Source organism: Halichoeres trimaculatus, unplaced genomic scaffold (genome assembly GCF_033239565.1).
Source record: "Halichoeres trimaculatus isolate MK-OKI-2021-1 unplaced genomic scaffold, fHalTri1.1 fHalTri1_scaffold_2, whole genome shotgun sequence".
Classification (NCBI taxonomy): domain Eukaryota; kingdom Metazoa; phylum Chordata; class Actinopteri; order Labriformes; family Labridae; genus Halichoeres; species Halichoeres trimaculatus.
Window position 1 is genome coordinate 41,139,627 of NW_027437180.1, and position 6,000 is coordinate 41,145,626.

At 36.5% G+C, this 6,000-nt stretch overlaps 1 protein-coding gene across 3 annotated transcripts in view; it reads right to left on the minus strand.

Annotated features, from left to right (window-relative positions):
* LOC141787116 (phospholipid-transporting ATPase ABCA1-like) overlaps nt 1-5,268 on the minus strand; it is a 62,798-nt gene extending 57,530 nt beyond the window's left edge. For all 3 annotated transcript variants that reach the window (XM_074665360.1, XM_074665359.1, XM_074665358.1), the window contains exon 1: nt 5,110-5,268. The gene's annotated coding sequence lies outside the window, so the exon portion shown is untranslated. The remainder of the gene's footprint in view (nt 1-5,109) is intronic.
* Nucleotides 5,269-6,000: the final 732 nt, after the last annotated feature.

A 6,000-nucleotide genomic window follows, 5' to 3' on the forward strand; every position in this document is an offset into this window, starting at 1 on the left:
ATGGTTAGCGTCTACATGGGGCCTGGAGAGGCAGGTCTAATTATTAACACCGTCTGACAACGGGGTCAGCTCACAAAACCTCCAGAGTCCTGCTTCCGTGGTCTGGAAGAGGATGTGGTTTCTACCAAAAGATAAAGTTCTCACACGCTGACGCACAGAGCTGGTGTGAAAACAGAACAGAAAGTCTCTACATCAGCGCAGTAAAACCAACGTGTGATAAAGTCATGTTGAGTTAAAGCTGCAGGAGAAAGAATAAAATGGTCAGAAAGAGTCAAAACAAGCAGCTGAGACATTACACTGATGACGGCAGGATGTTCAACCTGTGAAGAGCAGTCAGAGGCACAGCGACAAGCAGCAAAAGAGGAGGAATGAGTGAAGAAACCTGCAAACAGCTGCAGATTCAGCTCCACCTGATGTACTCATCCGTCCAAAGGTCGCTCCCCATGGAAGGATGAGTGGGTGGAGGGCCGTTTGGGGAGAGTGGCTGGAAAACCTTTCATCAGCAAGTTTTTCACCTCATTCACACCTCAAGAATGCATTTCATGCAAATGTTGGCAGACGCTCTCACTGAAGACCGAGGTCGGTCCTTTTGTTGGAGAAACAAAAGCTCTGAAAGGTTTAATCAAGGTTACATAAAACAGACGGCAGAAGTTTGGCCCTCAGTTTTGTTAGTTTTATTGGGAGACAAGTGAATCATCCTCTCTGTAAACATGTGTGGGGTAGGAATATTTATTTACCCTATTTGCAGATTCAAAAGTCCTTGTTTTACGTAACCAGCTGGATCACACCACCATTCATCCATCCATTCATCCATCGGAGGAAAGAGTTTCACACTCCTCTTTGTCGTTTTGTGTAAATCACTTTGCTAATTTCACTCATAATCCTGTTTCTGGGACAAACACCTTGCAGTCAAGGCCCACTCGGTGACTCAAGAGCCTTAAGTCCTTTATTACGGTCAACAAGGGCGCAGCGAGGGAGGATTATATGGGTCAGGACTAAAAACGTACAGCGTTTGTGTAATCTCAAAGGAGTTGATTAACGTGCAATCTATAAGAAGTTCATGAGAAGAAAGTTTCCAACGATTTCATGTTTGCTGCTGTGAAAAGCTTAAACTTCTGCTGACGAGCTTTATGCAAAGAAAAAGGGGATTTGTGCCAAAGAGAGCAGGATGACAGCACGTTAATGTCTCTGTGACAGGGCACCGTAAAAACTGATATCTAAACAAGAGTTGAAGGTGATCCACAGAATGCAACGTTATGGTTTATGGAGGATTATGATTTAGATTTTCTTTTTTTTTTTTTACATTTAAAGTTTTGTTTTCCCATTGATTTACTAACCCCTGGCTCACAAGCTTTCTAAAGCAATTTTCAGTAGTTTTATGGATGTTTTTTGTCACTCAAAGACAAAACAATCAGATTCAGGTGCCCTGCCACCATTTTCTGAAGCATTTATCATATGACAACCAGGGGCGAGTAATTAACATATTTTAAGTATGAGATAACAGTCACATGAACTATTCAATCATTTAAGCATTAATCGATTAATCGATTAATTGAATAATCGATTAATCAATTAATCGGTTATTCGATTATTCGATCAAGGTGTACCTCTTCTAACAGGTTTAGAAATATGTCTTATTTTGAGATTTGAAAAGAGAAGTGATGAAGAAAGGGATTGTAATGAAATAATAAAAAAAGAAACCTGCCAAAGGAGAATAAAAAAAGTGCTCAACGCATTAGTACTTTTCTAGTACCACCTTCTTTCTCTTCACAAGTAATCCAGACTACAGGTTTATCTTTAAGTATCTTGAAATAAGACATTTTCTGAACTTGTCAGGCAGATGAGTCTCGTATAAGTCTGTTAAGACAATTTTAACAAGAAAAATCAGACAAACTGATTTTATTTTTAGATTTTTCAGTTTCTTCAGGGTTCTTACAACTTATAGCAAGTTAAAAATAAGACTTTTTAAGACTTTTTAATGGCATTTGGAATTAAATTTAAGACCAACTTTACGATAAAATGGAAAAAAAAACACCACATCAATTAAACAGAGTGAGGGACAATTTATGGAGTCCCCATTTTTGTTGGTTCTGCTATTGCGATGGGGTGATGTTACCACAAGAGTCATTTGGTGAAATACTTATAAAAAATAAATATTAGCATTTGTTTTAAGATTTGGGGTGATTTATACTCATACTAACATGAGTTACCATTTTTAAGGCTTTATATTAAAAATGAAAATCATAATATATATATATATATATATATATATATATATATATATATATATATATATATATATATATATATATATATATATATATATAAGGCTAGAAACCACCACTAAACAAAGGAAAGGAAGACATTAAATAAATAAATAAATAAATAAATAAAATTAAAATAGATTAAAACTACAAAAAAATAGAATTTAAGATCCTGCCTATGTACTGTCAAGGAAAAAACTTAAAAGGTATAATAAAAAAATAGAATAAAAGCAGAATTTCAACAATTAAAACTTGTTTATCGAGAATCTCCAGTAAAAGCATATGGATAAAAATAGATCTTTAAAAGAGATTCTAAACATTTGCTTTGAAAGATTAATTTCAGACATTTTAAGGCTTTCTATGGCCTTGTTTTGAGATTCATGAATTTAATGCCTTTTAAGAATTTTTAAGGCTCTGCAGAAGCCCTGTTATTTGACTGTAAAGTTTTGCTTCTTCGTAGTAAAACATGTGTTTTTTTTACAGCTGGAAAATGTTGTTTAATGAGCTGAAGTAAATATTGAAACTACACCAATCGTTCTTCATTTCACTGCTTAGATTTTACTTTTCGACTATGTAATCACAAGCTTCAACACTGAATCACTCAGAAATAATGAAATGATTCATCCCGTTTGGTGTGGGTTTTATGCCACGTTTTCTCATTCAATCATTAGACCTTATTCATCCTGAGCCCAGCAGTGGAGGGTGTACCTAATTCAAAGCATCACAGCTTTAATTCGTGTGAGATGGGGTTAAATTGAGATAAATACAGATGAACAGATTGTTACACAAAGTGTTTTTCTTAACTTCACTGGAAAGTACAAATTTTCCACACTTTGGCTGCAATTTTGTGAAAATGTTGCAATAAAAAAAAAAAAACAAGAGGAACTTTGGGATGAACAAACACCACGCTGCGTCTCCTGCACTGGCACATCTGTTATGAATCATCTGCTTTAATGGCAGCACTCTGGGTACACGTTTAACTGTTTCATTGAGAAGAAATGTTAAATACCTGTTGGAGACGAACCCACAGACTCTGAGCAAACATTTTAATTCCTTGGATGGATCTGTGTTTGTGCAAAAACACCAACATCAACACTGACTCACTTTTCATTACAAGACAACAAATCAATTGTTGATTCAGGGCAGTTTCCCCCTGAATTGATTGTGTTTCATACTGCACCACATGAAGCGCGTGAGGAAACAAAACACCACCTACATTTACAGATGTTTCTAAATCTGTAGGTGTGCAGAAACACAAGCAAAAGGGCAACTTTATCACATTTTAAGCTATTTAACAGCTCTCATCCAAACATATCTGTAAGCTTCAAGCAATTCTGTTGTCGAATTAAACTATCCTCTGATTTCACGTCTCAGATTGGGGGATGATATCATGTTTTCATGAAAATTAACCATTTCATCGTCTGACTCCATGTAAACTGCTCCAGCTGCTGTTTTTGCTTGTGTTGTGTGGTTTTTGAGCCCTGAAGCTTTCCTTCTTTTTCTGTCGACCTCTCCTTTCGTGTATTATCATATTTCCGTTCACACGGAGGTGAAAACATATCTCCTGCAGAGATGAGAGACGCTCTCTGCTGAGCACAAATGGTGCAGAGCCAGTGCGCCCCTAGCGGCGAACGAAAATATGTCATTTTTTATACTTGTTTACCATCAATTCTCGCTCACGTGTTATATCACACTCATACAGGAGCCTTTTCCGCAATTATTCATTTTCTTCACCGGTTTCACAGCACTCACTGCAGGGTATTCAACATTTAAAACAAAAAGGTGGTTGAAGATGTCGAGGATGAAAATGTGATGAAAGAGCGTCGATGATTTAGACGAAAAAAGGGGATTTGGAAACAGAAAATGGAGCATAATTCATCGACGTTGCAGATTGACACCTTAGAGTAAACATTTAATGACCGTGGCATCAGTAATACAAAATAACGAATGAAAAAAGCGTTCAAGAAAACAAAGAAATGTTCATTCTTTTTCCTTTCTCAGGGAAGCAGCAACTTTATCGCGGTGACAGCTCTAAAAACAATAAAAGCTTCGTATCTCATACAAAAAATCATCGTCAGAAAGTTCATTACTTGTGTTTCATTGTTCTCCTGAATCGAGGTTACAGTCGGTCATTCAGCTCCGCGATGCTGAGCCACTGAAGTCAAGACACGGAAATACGAGAACGAGTGGAGGAAATGGACCTTCAGAGTTAAACCGCTATATTTATTTTTCACAAGACTAACTTGTTAAAGATGTCCATCTAACCTTTTAGAACTCAAATTAGTCATATAACAAGAATATTATTTTAGAAAAGATGTGAAAATGTGCTTTCCTCGCAACAAAACCGAATAATCTGCGTTAATTTGAGACTTTCTTTCTTTGCGGCTTTTATTTTGAAATTCCAACCGGAAGCTCCGTATGTAATTTCCTCTAACTCGTCGCTTTTCGTAATCACAGACGGTCAGAGAGGATACTTTCATACATGATGAAAACAGACATTTAAAGCTTGTCATTTTATTTCACCACATGTTTACATTTCAACTTTAACTAACGTTTAATTTTAGTTTTTTAAAACGTGTTTTCTGAATTGCTAACTTTGACAAATTTACGGAAAATATGTCGTGCGCTACATCAACTCAAAACAAATAGATTTTCTTTTTTTTTATCACTCGAAGTCAGCGTGAAAAAAGCACAACAACAGCATAAATGAAGGTTAGCTGTGGAATAGTGGTGTAGCATATGTTTGAGCGTTAACACGGTGGCATACATCTCATTGTTGAACCAACAAAGAAACTCACAAATCTCCTCAGAACTCCCCAAAATAAAGAAAAACCTCAAAACTCACCGACTCTATCCTGAGGGCTGTGAATATCCACTCTTTCTTCGTCAAAAACGACTCCACTCGTCCGGAGGAAGTGAAATTAAACGTTACTCCTCCACGCTCCTCCGCTCCTCCGTCTCTGTGTCTGACAAAACAGAGTTTTTTTTCCTCCAGCTGGCTTTTATAGCGCTGCTCGATGCGGAGCGGAGAGAAGAGCAGCAGCAGAGGTAACTAACGGTCACCCTTTGATGCTGCTCCCATATAAGGCAAGCACGTGCGGAGTCAAAACATGTCTTAAAGGGCCAGTAGCACAGCAGCGCTGCCGTGATGCGCTTTGTTGCTGTGCAGCTCCTTTAAGGAACCACAATACACTCATAATTGGAATTTCAATTAGGACACAGAGGGGGGACACTCGTTGAGTAGAGGTACTACAAGAGATAGATAGATAGATAGATAGATAGATAGATAGATAGATAGATAGATAGATAGATAGATAGATAGATAGATAGATAGATAGATAGACAGACAGACAGATAGACAGATGATAGATAGATAGATAGATAGATAGATAGATAGATAGATAGATAGATAGATAGATAGATAGATAGATAGATAGATAGATAGATAGATAGATGGATAGATAGATGGTTAGATAGATAGATAGATAGATAGATAGATAGATAGATAGATAGATAGATAGATAGATAGATAGATAGATAGATAGTTGATAGTTGATAGATAGATAGATAGATTAGCAAAAGAAAGAAAGAATATCAATAAAAGAAATAAAGGCAGAGAAGGGGAAAAGAAAAAAGAAAAAAGCTAAAAAGAAAAGACAACAGGGGAAAAATAGTGAAAAGTAAAACAACAGAAATAGAGAAGAGACACAAAAAGGAAAGAAAAATAAAAAGATAT